Source organism: Arvicanthis niloticus, chromosome 19 (genome assembly GCF_011762505.2).
Source record: "Arvicanthis niloticus isolate mArvNil1 chromosome 19, mArvNil1.pat.X, whole genome shotgun sequence".
NCBI classification, from domain to species: Eukaryota; Metazoa; Chordata; class Mammalia; order Rodentia; family Muridae; genus Arvicanthis; species Arvicanthis niloticus.
Window position 1 is genome coordinate 33,617,920 of NC_047676.1, and position 11,651 is coordinate 33,629,570.

At 38.5% G+C, this 11,651-nt stretch overlaps 1 long non-coding RNA gene across 1 annotated transcript; it reads right to left on the reverse strand.

Moving 5' to 3' along the window:
• Nucleotides 1-3,055: 3,055 nt before the first annotated feature.
• Nucleotides 3,056-3,919, reverse strand: LOC143435069 (uncharacterized). Its single transcript, XR_013105037.1, has 2 exons — nt 3,780-3,919; nt 3,056-3,297 (listed from the first exon to the last, which is right to left on the reverse strand). It is a non-coding gene; the product is annotated as an uncharacterized LOC143435069 (long non-coding RNA).
• Nucleotides 3,920-11,651: the final 7,732 nt, after the last annotated feature.

Sequence of the window (11,651 nt, forward strand, 5' to 3'; positions counted from 1 at the left end):
GCTGTTTTGATTTTGTTGTTGTTGTTGTTGTTTGGTGGGGTTGATGTTTTTGCTTTGTTTTGTTTTGTCTGTCAGCTTTTGGAACCTCAGGTATCACAGAGGGTGACAGAGAGAGGAGTTCTTCTAGTGACCACCCAGTTTTCCAAGGACAGTTTGATGATGAAGGTACGATCACTCACTTCTTAAAAGTTTATTTTTTGCATCTTGGTGAAAACTCAGGTGTAGCTTCTGGCATGGGCTTGTCTTATAGAAGAAGCTGATCTATCTATCCAGGTATCTGTCAGCACTCTGGCTGCTGTTTCTACTTCTCATGGCTCTGGGAGACTCCCAGAAATCAGGCATGGTAACAGTTCCTGTATTGTTTCTTTTCAGAACAATTTGGCTATCCTGGATATCTTGCAACTCCACATGGGTTGCAATGATTAAGAAAACTGACCCAAAGCCTGACTAGGTGAAGGTAGTGTGAAAATAAAATTTGAAAGCAGCATTGAAACAATAACAAAAAATTCATGGTCGGCAAAGACCACCAACAATTTGATAAATATAGTTATAATAAAATATTAAGTCCCTGCAGGGGCAGGGTGACCAAAAATAAAGGTATGTAAGGGCGTGCCCAGACAAGTCCAAACAAGCCCAAGTGAGTAATGGGCTATCTGGTGTTTACTTCTCTCTCCTTCTCTTTCTGGGAGGTCCCAGGTTCTGCAAGTTCTGCCAGTTATGCAAGTTGCTGATGTTTGAAATATCCAATCATATGTAACCTTGCCAAATTTTCCCGCTCTCCCCAACCCCTACCCATAAATATCCCAAGATTCCTGGGTTCTGGGTCTGAACCTCTATCTCCTGTGTGAGATATGTTCCGGCCCGAGGGCCCTCGTCATTAAACCTCCTCTGCAATTACATCAAGAAGGTCTCTCGTGTGTCCTTTGGGGCGTGCAGGTCCGGACTTGGGTGAGGGTCCCCTTTGCGGGGGGTCTTTCAGTAGCTGCACTGATGGTGGCTGTGCTGAGGTGACTGGCCTGGACTTCGAAGCCACCCGCCCCTACAAATGCAAGTAGAGAGCTGGGATGACAGGTGTGCTCCACCTCACCCAAATCTCCCCTGTAAATAACACTTAAAAGAGTAATCGAAACATAGGCCAAGATCATGAGGCAGATACCAGTGCATTTTTATCTTCAATGAAGGCAGTGGGTAAGGAAGCATGCTTGCTGGAAGCAGCGGCACTTGCTGTTCTCCCTGTTACCAAGCACTGAAGGGCAGTGGGCAGATGGAAAGAGGACACTAAGTATCAATCAGCTCTGAGAGGCCTGAAAAAAAAAATGTCTTCCCCAATTGGGGACTGGGGGACAGGCTAACTATATTGACCAAGGCACCCCAAACATCAGGGTTTTGGGAGTGCTCTGGGGCTGCTGCAGTGGTGGGCCTGCATGGCACATCTGAGGGATACTGCTCTGGGACCATGGCTCTATTGTCTGTCTCCCAGCTGCCTGGAGAACCTGCCAAGCCCCCAACACCAACCTGGGAAGCAGTTCCTCAAGAGACATCAGTCTTCATCTCATAAAATCTCTCCTGGGGGCAGGAAGCAAGGCATTGACCAAGAAAGCAACTCTCCCCAAGTCTTCCCCTTGAGGCTGGGGTCCAGTCACTGTTCCTCCTCGGGCATCCAAAGCCTCCACCACTTGTACAGACTACACATCTGGCTCATGGCACAAACAGAGCTCTCACAGCAGGAGGACTTATATAGCTACTTGGAATCTCATGGTTTCTCTGTGACAGTTTTTCGGCCTTACAACATTAATACAATAGAGGTTGCTTAAAACTTGAATGCCAGGAGGCAGAGTCTGCCTCAGGCAGTGGGTTCCCAATTTTTTTTTTGTTTGTTTGTTTGTTTGTTTTGTTTTGCTTGGGGGGCGTGGGTGTTTTTAGTCTACCCACTTCTGAGCCAGGACTCCAAACCCATGAAGGAAAAAGGATGATAAGGACGAGAAGAAACTAAAATTATTTTCTTCTTAAAAACTGAAACCAAACAATGCCACCACAAGGTGAACACTTTTTGCCAAAAAATTTAAAAAATAAATCGAAGGCCAACTATGCTGAGCCCATCCAGAAGCACCTAGAAGGGCCCTCACTAAGGGAGGGAGCTCTAGGGGACTGCTGCCAAAAGGACTGTGCTCCCCTGCCCTGCAGGGCCCCATTGTAGCAGAGGACTCCAGGTGGAGTCCCTCTGTCCCCCATCTTGCCTTCCCCGAAGGAATTATTATTATTTAATTATGTCATACTGTTTCTTGGTCCCATGTCACCTCTTTATACCACTGATTGAATCATATCATCATCCATCCACCACTTAATTACATTTTGAGAACCTCATTTAATTATGTGTATTTGATTACAAGACATTTCATCTTTTCTTCAATTTCAAACTTAACTTTTTGGATAGAGTGTGGCAGAGCCTGCCTAACCAACTGGGCTGTCCCTACTTGCAAACACCAAACATGCTGTAGAAGAAGCAGATAGTAAAGTTTCTGAGGAAAACAGTTTAAATTAAATCGTTCTGAAAACCGGAAACCTGACTCTGCTACCAGATAGAAAAGGATGAACCACACACATCCTGCAGAAAAAAAACAAGCAGTAGGCAATCCATGCTGTAAAGATCCAGAAATGCATCACAAGACTGCACTGGGAGTGTGTGTGCGGAGGTCTCTGGCTCCAAGCAGAGTGGGGGCCACAGAAAACTCACACTTCATGATGTCTTCCAACAGGGAGAGATTCACCAGACTATTCCAGCAGCAGGTCAGTAAGATTTAACCAAAAGTAACTAAAACCACATATGTATTTGAATTAAAAATTGTATTTACCAAACAAGGACTCTGGGTGGCTCAATCCTGCCTGATGCTGGCTGAGCTAGAGTGACAGGGCTGCAATTTGCAGCAGACCTCCTCCTGCCTCAGCAGGGTAGAACCCTGGGATGACAGTTAAGCACCTTTCTGCCCCACCTGGGTCTAGTGTGTAAATACTGTTTTTGAGCATAAGATAAAGAACAACATGGCCAGAAAACGAATGCAGTTCTCAGGGTGTTTTTATTTCGAAATTGAAGGCAGTGAGTAATCAAGCAGGATTTGCAGGGTGCAGGAGCCCCAGGGAGCCTGCTGTTCTCTAAGTCTCCCTGGGGTCACTGATTGCAGGGCAGCAGCCAGGTGGGAAGGAGATGACTGGGCAGGGAAGCCATTCCAGGAGAGCAGAGCAATTTCGGTAAAATGTTCAGCAATTTGGATAAAATGTTCAGCAATTTCCTCAAGGTTTCTAGATGACAGAAATGGTAAATTCTTACAAATGGTAAATTGTTCAGCAATTTTGGTAAACTGAGGCAGAGGGCCACACTGAAGCCATAATATCTTTTTTTTTTTTTTTTTTTTTTTTTTGGTTTTTCTAGACTGTGTAGTCCTGGCTGTCCTGGAACTCACTCTGTAGACCAGGCTGGCCTCGAACTAAGACATCCACCTGCCTCTGCCTCCCAAGAGCTGGGATTAAAGTCCTATGCCACCACTGCCCAGCAAGCCCTAATATCTTATTGTAGAATTTCTTGGTAACAGTTATTATTATTATCATTATCATTATCATCATCATCATTCCTAAACCTGTAAGAATTATTAACATTAACATTAACATTAACATTATTATCATTATCATCATCTTCATTATTTTTCTTACAATCTTACAATTCATTATTATTCTTACAATTCTTAAATTGTTCATCAGTTTGGTTTTAATGAGGTAGATCCTACCATAGCCGGTGTGCTGCTGTAGCATCTTATAGTTATCGGTATCGGATTTTCAGTTTTCTGTAGTTCGATACAACAGATCTTGCTTTCCAATTTAGATAGAGTGAGGCAGAGCCTGCCTCTCACACTGGGCTGTCCCTTTTTATAGCCACCTAGTTGTGCGTGGGGAGGGGGAGCGTGCGTGGGGGGGGGGGGGTTGAGCTGGGGCAGGGCGGGGCTCCATTCTCACTGGCTGCCACAGCACAAGCAGGATGTGGAGAAGGCAGATAGTAAACTTTCTTGCAAAACCGGTTTTTAAAATAAACCCTTCTGAAAAACCTAAACCAGACTCTGCTACCAGATAGAAAAGGCTGAACCACATAACCTGCAGAAAAATGAACCAGCCAAACAGGCTGAAAGGATCCAGAAAGGCAACAAACTGGCTGCTCCTCGCCCAGCAGGGAGGGCATTTGCTCCAGTATCTAATAAGACACTGAGCTTTAAATTGGAAGCTGCTGGCAAAGATGGGGTGTAAACAGCAACAGCATCAAATTCTGGAAAGACCCAGTTTCCCACTGGGGAGCCTGAGCAGCACTAGACACTGTACTTGACTCTCCTGATAAAACATCCAGCAGCAGATCCTTAAGATTTAACTTCCATCAAATTTTGGAATCAAACTTAACATTTGTATTATGTCCTTACATTTGTATTGTAACAATTCTTGAGTTTAGGATTAACTTTTGAAGAAACAGTATTGGTTTTCATCTACAAGTACTGTTTACCCTGCAATGCCAAAAATATGTTTTGTGACTGTAACGTTTGGCCATCTCCTTCTTGGACGATTTTTCTTCAACTCATGTCAGCATCAGTTCTTTATTTCAATTCATTAAGTTTCAATATTTTATTATCTTACTTTTAATTTCATTCATTAAATTTCACTGCATCTTCTTTTTGCAATCCATCATTTTATTTCATTTATTTTTATATCAGTTACATTTCATCCACTGTCTTTTATTAAAAGTCATGCACTAGATGTCAGGCCTAAACTTTCTTTCATAATGTCACAAAATCGTTTTATTTAGCTTGAATTTAGTCTAGTATCTACTTGGGTTGTCATTTCATGTAGCCCTTTGTATTGTTTCATTTCTTCCTTTTCCTTCATTACCTTTGATTCCATTAGAATCAATTGCATTAAATTATATTTTTTCATCCTCCCAAGGCATTATCATGGAGCTTTTCCTCTTATTTTGTTGATACTGTCTCACTTTATGTCATTATTTCATCTCATTTTATATTATTCTGTCTCATTTTTCTGATACCGTCTCACTTTATGTCCTTATAATAATCTCATTGTTTTAATTAATATCGTGTAAATATTCATCACGTGAAATTTAATTGCCTTGCGTATATTTTGCTTCATATTTCTATTTAATTTTATTACATATTCCATGTAACTACATTTTCATTCACAGTAGTTTTATTTGTTAACTTACTTATATATTTTATTTTATGTTTTCATGTTTTATTTACTACACTTCCTAACATCATATGCTGTTAAACTTTATTTTCGTTGAGTAAAATTTGATCATCCTTTTTCTCTCTTTTATTACATGAAATATAATAGCTTTCATTAAATTTATTTCTAGTTTCCCAATCATGTCATCTCATCCTTTTACTTTCTTTCATGATTATAGTTTAGTCCATTTTTTTCTCTTACACTCACTCTCTAAGTTTCACTTCAAAGCCTGTTTTCCTTCTACAGTTACTCTTATTATGTTGCAATTCCCTTCATTATTAGATCACAATTTTTTAGCTTCTTTTCATTATCTCATTTCAGGGGTCTACTTGTTCCTGCATTTTGAAAAGGTTTCATTCATTTGAATTAAGTGAATACTTATTATTTAAAACAAAAAATATATAAAATATATAATAACATATAAACATAAAACATGAACATGACAATAAGTTATACAATTTTAATTTTAAATATTTATTTATGGTTTTTCATATAACTTTTTTTCTAAATCTGTTTGAATTAAAGCGATCTTAAACGATTTCTTTTCATTTGTTATGTCATTTAGTCATGTCTTTAGCCTACTTCACCGTTTCCTGTACAATTCTTTTGTTACACTTCATTATATTTGAATCCATTGCGTCAAGTTATGTTAAGTTAGTTACTTAAAATTGAAACTCTTATATTGAATTATTGTTAATGGTTAGATTAAATTAAATTGCATTAAATGAAGTTATCTTCCATCCCTTTCAGCTCTTTGTTTTATATTTCATGTCCTATCAGTCCATTTTTCGATATCTCTCTTTGTATCATCTCCGTTGTTTTTTTCTTTCACTTCACTTCATTACATTACATTGCTTTTGATTACTAAATGTTGTATCGCATTTCGACTCCTTTCACGATTTTAATTCCACGTCCTAAGCTCTCCTCCTTTCACCTCATTCTCTATAATCATCTCATTATTTTCCTTGATTTTCTGTAATTCTTGCACTACAGGACATCTAATTGTCTCCAATAAATTTTACTTATTTCTGTTCAATTTCGTTCCAGCTATGTACTTCATTTCATTACATTTTTATTCACAGTACTTTCATTTTTTCAAAATTCCTTCATTTGTTTTTAGTAATTTTTCACTTTTTTTATTTTACAATTCTTTTTCTTATTGGATATTATATTTATTTACATTTCAGGTGTTGTCCCCTTTCTCCACTTCCCCTTCCTTGAAACCCCCTATCACATCCCCCTCCTCCTGTTTGCTTTTATACCATTTTAATTACATGTGAGTATTAAGGTCAGGTCTAGGTTGAGTGACTAGCAATACAATAGATGCAAATAGTCAAAGAACAAGCCAGACCATAAACACAAATAGTCAAAGAACAAAGAAGGCAAGAAAGTTCTGTGAACACACCTGTGATCACTGTTTCTAAGGGCTTATCAGGATGACCAAAATATCTGAGCCTACTTCTCTGTCCTAAGCCAAAGGCATTTTCATGTCTGAAGCCTATTTCTTTGTTCTAGCCTAAGATTTAGATTCCTGTCTGAAATTGTACTTTCCTTTTCAATTCATTAATCGATATTTCATTTTTACCTATATGTTTAATTTTCATTTTTATTCATTTAGCTATTTAGTCATATATTTTATTTTTCTCCTGTAAATTTTTTTTATTTTCAACTCTTCCTTCCTTCCATCTTTGTTTGCTTGCTTGCTTCCTTCCTTCCTTCCTTCCTTCCTTCCTTCCTTCCTTCCTTCCTTCCTTCCTTTGAGGGCAATGAACCAGCCATTTAATTGGAACTCAGGAAGGCAGAAGTTTCAGGGCTGCCCACCTTACCCCTCTTCTAAATCCAGATTATATTGGCCAGGGCCATCTGTACAGCTGGGGAGACCAGATCCAGCTGGAAGGTGCTTCAAAAGAGAAGGGCATGGATAAAAAGAAAACCGGGACAGAGTCCCCAAAGGAAAATCTTTACAACAAGGGGTTCTCCTCTCCTCCTCTCCCTAAAAGCAAAGTGTTACATAAGCTCAAAATAAAATATAAACTATAAAGTAAAAATGCTGCATTAGAAGAGTTTGTTGTGTTAAGCCTTTATGATAGGGAGACTGGCCCTAAAGTCTCAAACATCCAGTAAAATCCATGCAAGTGCAGCCTATACCTAAAGTACTATGTAAATATTGCATTGAAAAAGCCCTCACTGGCTGCCACAGCACAAGCAGGCTGTGGAGAAGGCAGAGAGTCAACTTTCTTGCAAAATCGGTTTAAATAAAGCCTTCTGAAAAACCGAAAGCAGACTCTGCTACCTACCTAATAGAAAAGGGTGAACCACACAGCCAGCAGAAAAAGGAACTGAAGGAAGGCCAACCAGGCTGAAAGGATCCAGAAAGGCAACCAACTGGCTACTCCTCACTCACCCAGCAGGGCATCTGCTCCACTATCTAATAAGACACTGAGCTTTCAAATGGAAGCTGCTGGCAAAGATGGGGTGTCAACAGCAACAGCAGAAAATTCTGGAAAGACCGAGTTTCCCACTGGGGAGCCTGAGCAGCACTAGACATAGCAGCAGGTCAGTAAGATTTAACTAAAAGTAACTAAAACCACTTATGCATTGAATTAAAAATTGTATTTACCAAACAAGGACTCTGGGTGGCTCAATCCTGCCTGATGCTGGCTGAGCTAGAGTGACAGGGCTGCAATTTGCAGCAGACCTCCTCCTGCCTCAGCAGGGTAGATAGAACCCTGGGATGACAGTTAAGCACCTCCCAGGCCCACCTGGGTCTAGTGTGTCAATACTGTTTTTGAGCATAAGATAAAGAACAACATGGCCAGAAAACAGAGAATGCAGTTCTCAGGGTGTTTTTATTTCGAAATTGAAGGCAGTGAGTAATCAAGCAGGATTTGCAGGGTGCAGGAGCCCCAGGGAGCCTGCTGTTCTCTGAGTCTCCCTGGGGTCACTGATTGCAGGGCAGCAGTGGACCCGCGGGGGTCCCTCCTCTCCCACCACAGCCTCTGGCTTCGGGCTGCCAGGACTGAAGGCAGGCACCCAGCTGCCAGGCTCCCATGGCACTCTGCTAGGATCCCTTTGCCAGGGAGAGCCCACAGAGCCCTGAGCCAGGCTGGGGAGTGCTTCCTCCCTGGAAATGCACTCAGCCCCTGAGGAGAACTGTCCCAGGGGCAGCAAGCAGGGCACTGACCAAGGCTGCAGCCATTCCCCAGTCTGGACCCCACAAGGCCTGGGCTCTGCAGCTGCTCTTCTCTCCCAGGCCTCCCCAGCCTCCTCCACTCTCACACAGCAGATATTTGGCTCCCTGGCACAAATAGGAGTCCCAATAGGAACATCTGTGGAGCAGTCAGGGTGGTTCATCTCCTGCTCTCTCAAGGTTTCTGGATGGCAGTTTTTCATTCTTGCACAAGGTAAATTGCTCAGCAGTTTGGATACCATGAGGCAGAGCCGACCTAGGCCAGTCTGCTGCTGGAATATCTTAGTATAGAGTTTCTCCGTAAAAGTTTTTATGCTTATTATTATCATCATCATCATCACCGTCATCATCATCATTATTATCCTTGAAACTGTAAGAGTTTTCATTATTATCATTAATATCATTATTATCATCATCGTCGTCAGCTTCTTTCTCTTCATCATTGTTATCCTTACAATGGTAAAAGTTATCATCATCATCATCATCATCATCATCATCATCATCATCATTATCCTTGAAACGGTAAGAGTTATTATTATCGTCATCATTATTAATATCATTATTATCATCATCGTCATCATCTTCTTTCCCTTCTTCATTGTTATCCTTACAACGGTAAAAATTATCATCATCATCATCATCCTCATCATCATCCTCATCATCATCAATAATATTATTATTAGAATCGCAAATTTTTCAGCCATTTGGTTTCAATGAGAGGGAGCCAACCGAAGCCAGTCCGCAGCTGTAATATCCTATTATAGAATTTCGCAGTAACAGTTTTTTGTTTTTACAAATGGTCAATTTCTCCGCAGTTTGGTTTCAGGAAAGGCAGAGACTACTGGGTCCGGTCTGCTGCTGCAGTATCTTAGAATACAAGTTCTCAGTATCAGTTGTTCAGTTTTCCATACAACAAATCTTGCTTTCCAATTTAGATAGAGTGAGGCAGAGCCTGCCTCTCACACTAGGCTGTCCCTTTTTATAGCCCCCACCCACCACCACCAAGTTGGGGAGAAGGGTGGGGCAGCAGGGCGGAGCTCTGCCCTCATTGGCTGCCACAGCACAAGCAGGCTGTGGAGAAGGCAGAGAGTCAACTTTCTTGCAAAATCGGTTTAAATAAACCGATTTTTAAAATTTTGTTTAAATTAGCCGATTTTTAAATCGGTTTAAGTAAACCGATTTTTTTAACTCGGTTTAAAGAAATCGGTTTTTTTAAATTCGGTTTAAATAGACCGATTTCTTTTTTTAACTCGGTTTAAATGAAACTGATTTTTTTTTAAACTCGGTTTAAATAAACCGATTTTTTAAAAAACTCGGTTTAAAGAAACCGATTTTTAAAAACTCGGTTTAAAGAAACCGATTTTTTAAAAACTCGGTTTAAATCAACCGATTTTTTTTTTTAAAGTCGGTTTAATAAACCGATTTTTTTTCTCGGTTTAAATAAACAGATTCTTTAAATCGATCAATTGCATTAAATTATATTTCCTTTCATCCTTCCAAGGCTTTATCATGGAGCTTTTCCTCTTATTTTGTTGATACTGTCTCCGTTTCTGTTGTTATTTCATCTCATTTTATATTTTTCTGTCTCATTTTTCTGATGCTGTCTCACCTCATGTCCTTAGAATAATCTCATTGTTTTAATTAATATCAGGTAAGTGTTCATCACATGAAATTTAATTGCCTTGAGTATATTTTGCTTCATATTTCTATTTAATTTTATTACATATTTCATATCAGTACATTTTCATTCACAGTAGTCTTATTTGTTAACTTATTCATATATTTTACTTCTATGTTTTCATGTTTCATTTACTTACACTTCATAATATCATCATATGTTGTTATACTTTATTTTCTTTGAGTAAAATTTGATCATCCTTTTTATCTTTTATTACATGAAATATAATAGATTTCATTAAATTTATTTCTAGTTTCCCAATCATGTCATCTCATCCTTTTACTTTCTTTCATGATGATAGTTTAGTCCATTTTTTTTCCTTACACTCACTCTCGCAGTTTCACTTCAATGCCTGTTTTCCTTCTACAGTTACTCTTTTTCTGTTGCAATTCCCTCCATTATTTGATCACCATTTTTTTAGCTTCTTTTCATTATCTCATTTCATGGTTCTACTTGTTCCTGCATTTTAAAAAGGTTTCATTCACTTAAATTAATGGATTACTTATTATATAAAACACAAAAGATATAAAATATAGAATACAATAACATCTAAAGATAAACATAAAACATGAACATGACAGTAAGTTAAATTCCCAGTGCTTACATTTTTTTTTTATTCTTTCAGTGTTTCATTGCCCTTAGCTCGTTGCCTTTTTATTTTAACACCATTTCATTTTGTTTTGTGTCATTTCATTCTTAAATCTCACCTCATTTGTGTGTCTCTTTATGTCACATCATATTTCATCTGGACTCATGTCAATATTTTAATTCCATGTCCTGATCTCTCCTCATTTTCCCACCTTCTTTATCATCATCATCATCTTATTAGTATAACTAATTTTCTGAACCTATATCATCACCTGAAATTTGTGTCTATTAAATTTTACTCCATATTTCCATTGAATTTAATTGCAGTTTTCTACTTCATTACATTTTGTTCACAGTAGTTTCCTTTCTGTAATATTTTTATTCATTTTATTTTGTACAATTTTAAATATTTATTTACGGTTTTTCATATAACTTTCTTTCTAAATCTGTTTAAATTAAAGCGATCTTAAACGATTTCTTTTCATTTGTTATGTCATTTAGTCATGTCTTTAGCCTACTTCACCGTTTCCTTTACAATTCTTTTGTTATACTTCATTATATTTGAATCCATTGCGTCAAGTTATGTTAAGTTAGTTACTTAAAATTGAAACTCTTATATTGAATTATTGTTAATGGTTAGATTAAATTAAATTGCATTAAATGAAGTTATCTTCCATCCCTTTCAGCTCTTTGTTTTATATTTCATGTCCTATCAGTCCATTTTTCGATATCTCTCTTTGTATCATCTCCGTTGTTTTTTTCTTTCACTTCACTTCATTACATTACATTGCTTTTGATTACTAAATGTTGTATCGCATTTCGACTCCTTTCACGATTTTAATTCCACGTCCTAAGCTCTCCTCCTTTCACCTCATTCTCTATAATCATCTCATTATTTTCCTTGATTTTCTGTAATTCTTGCAC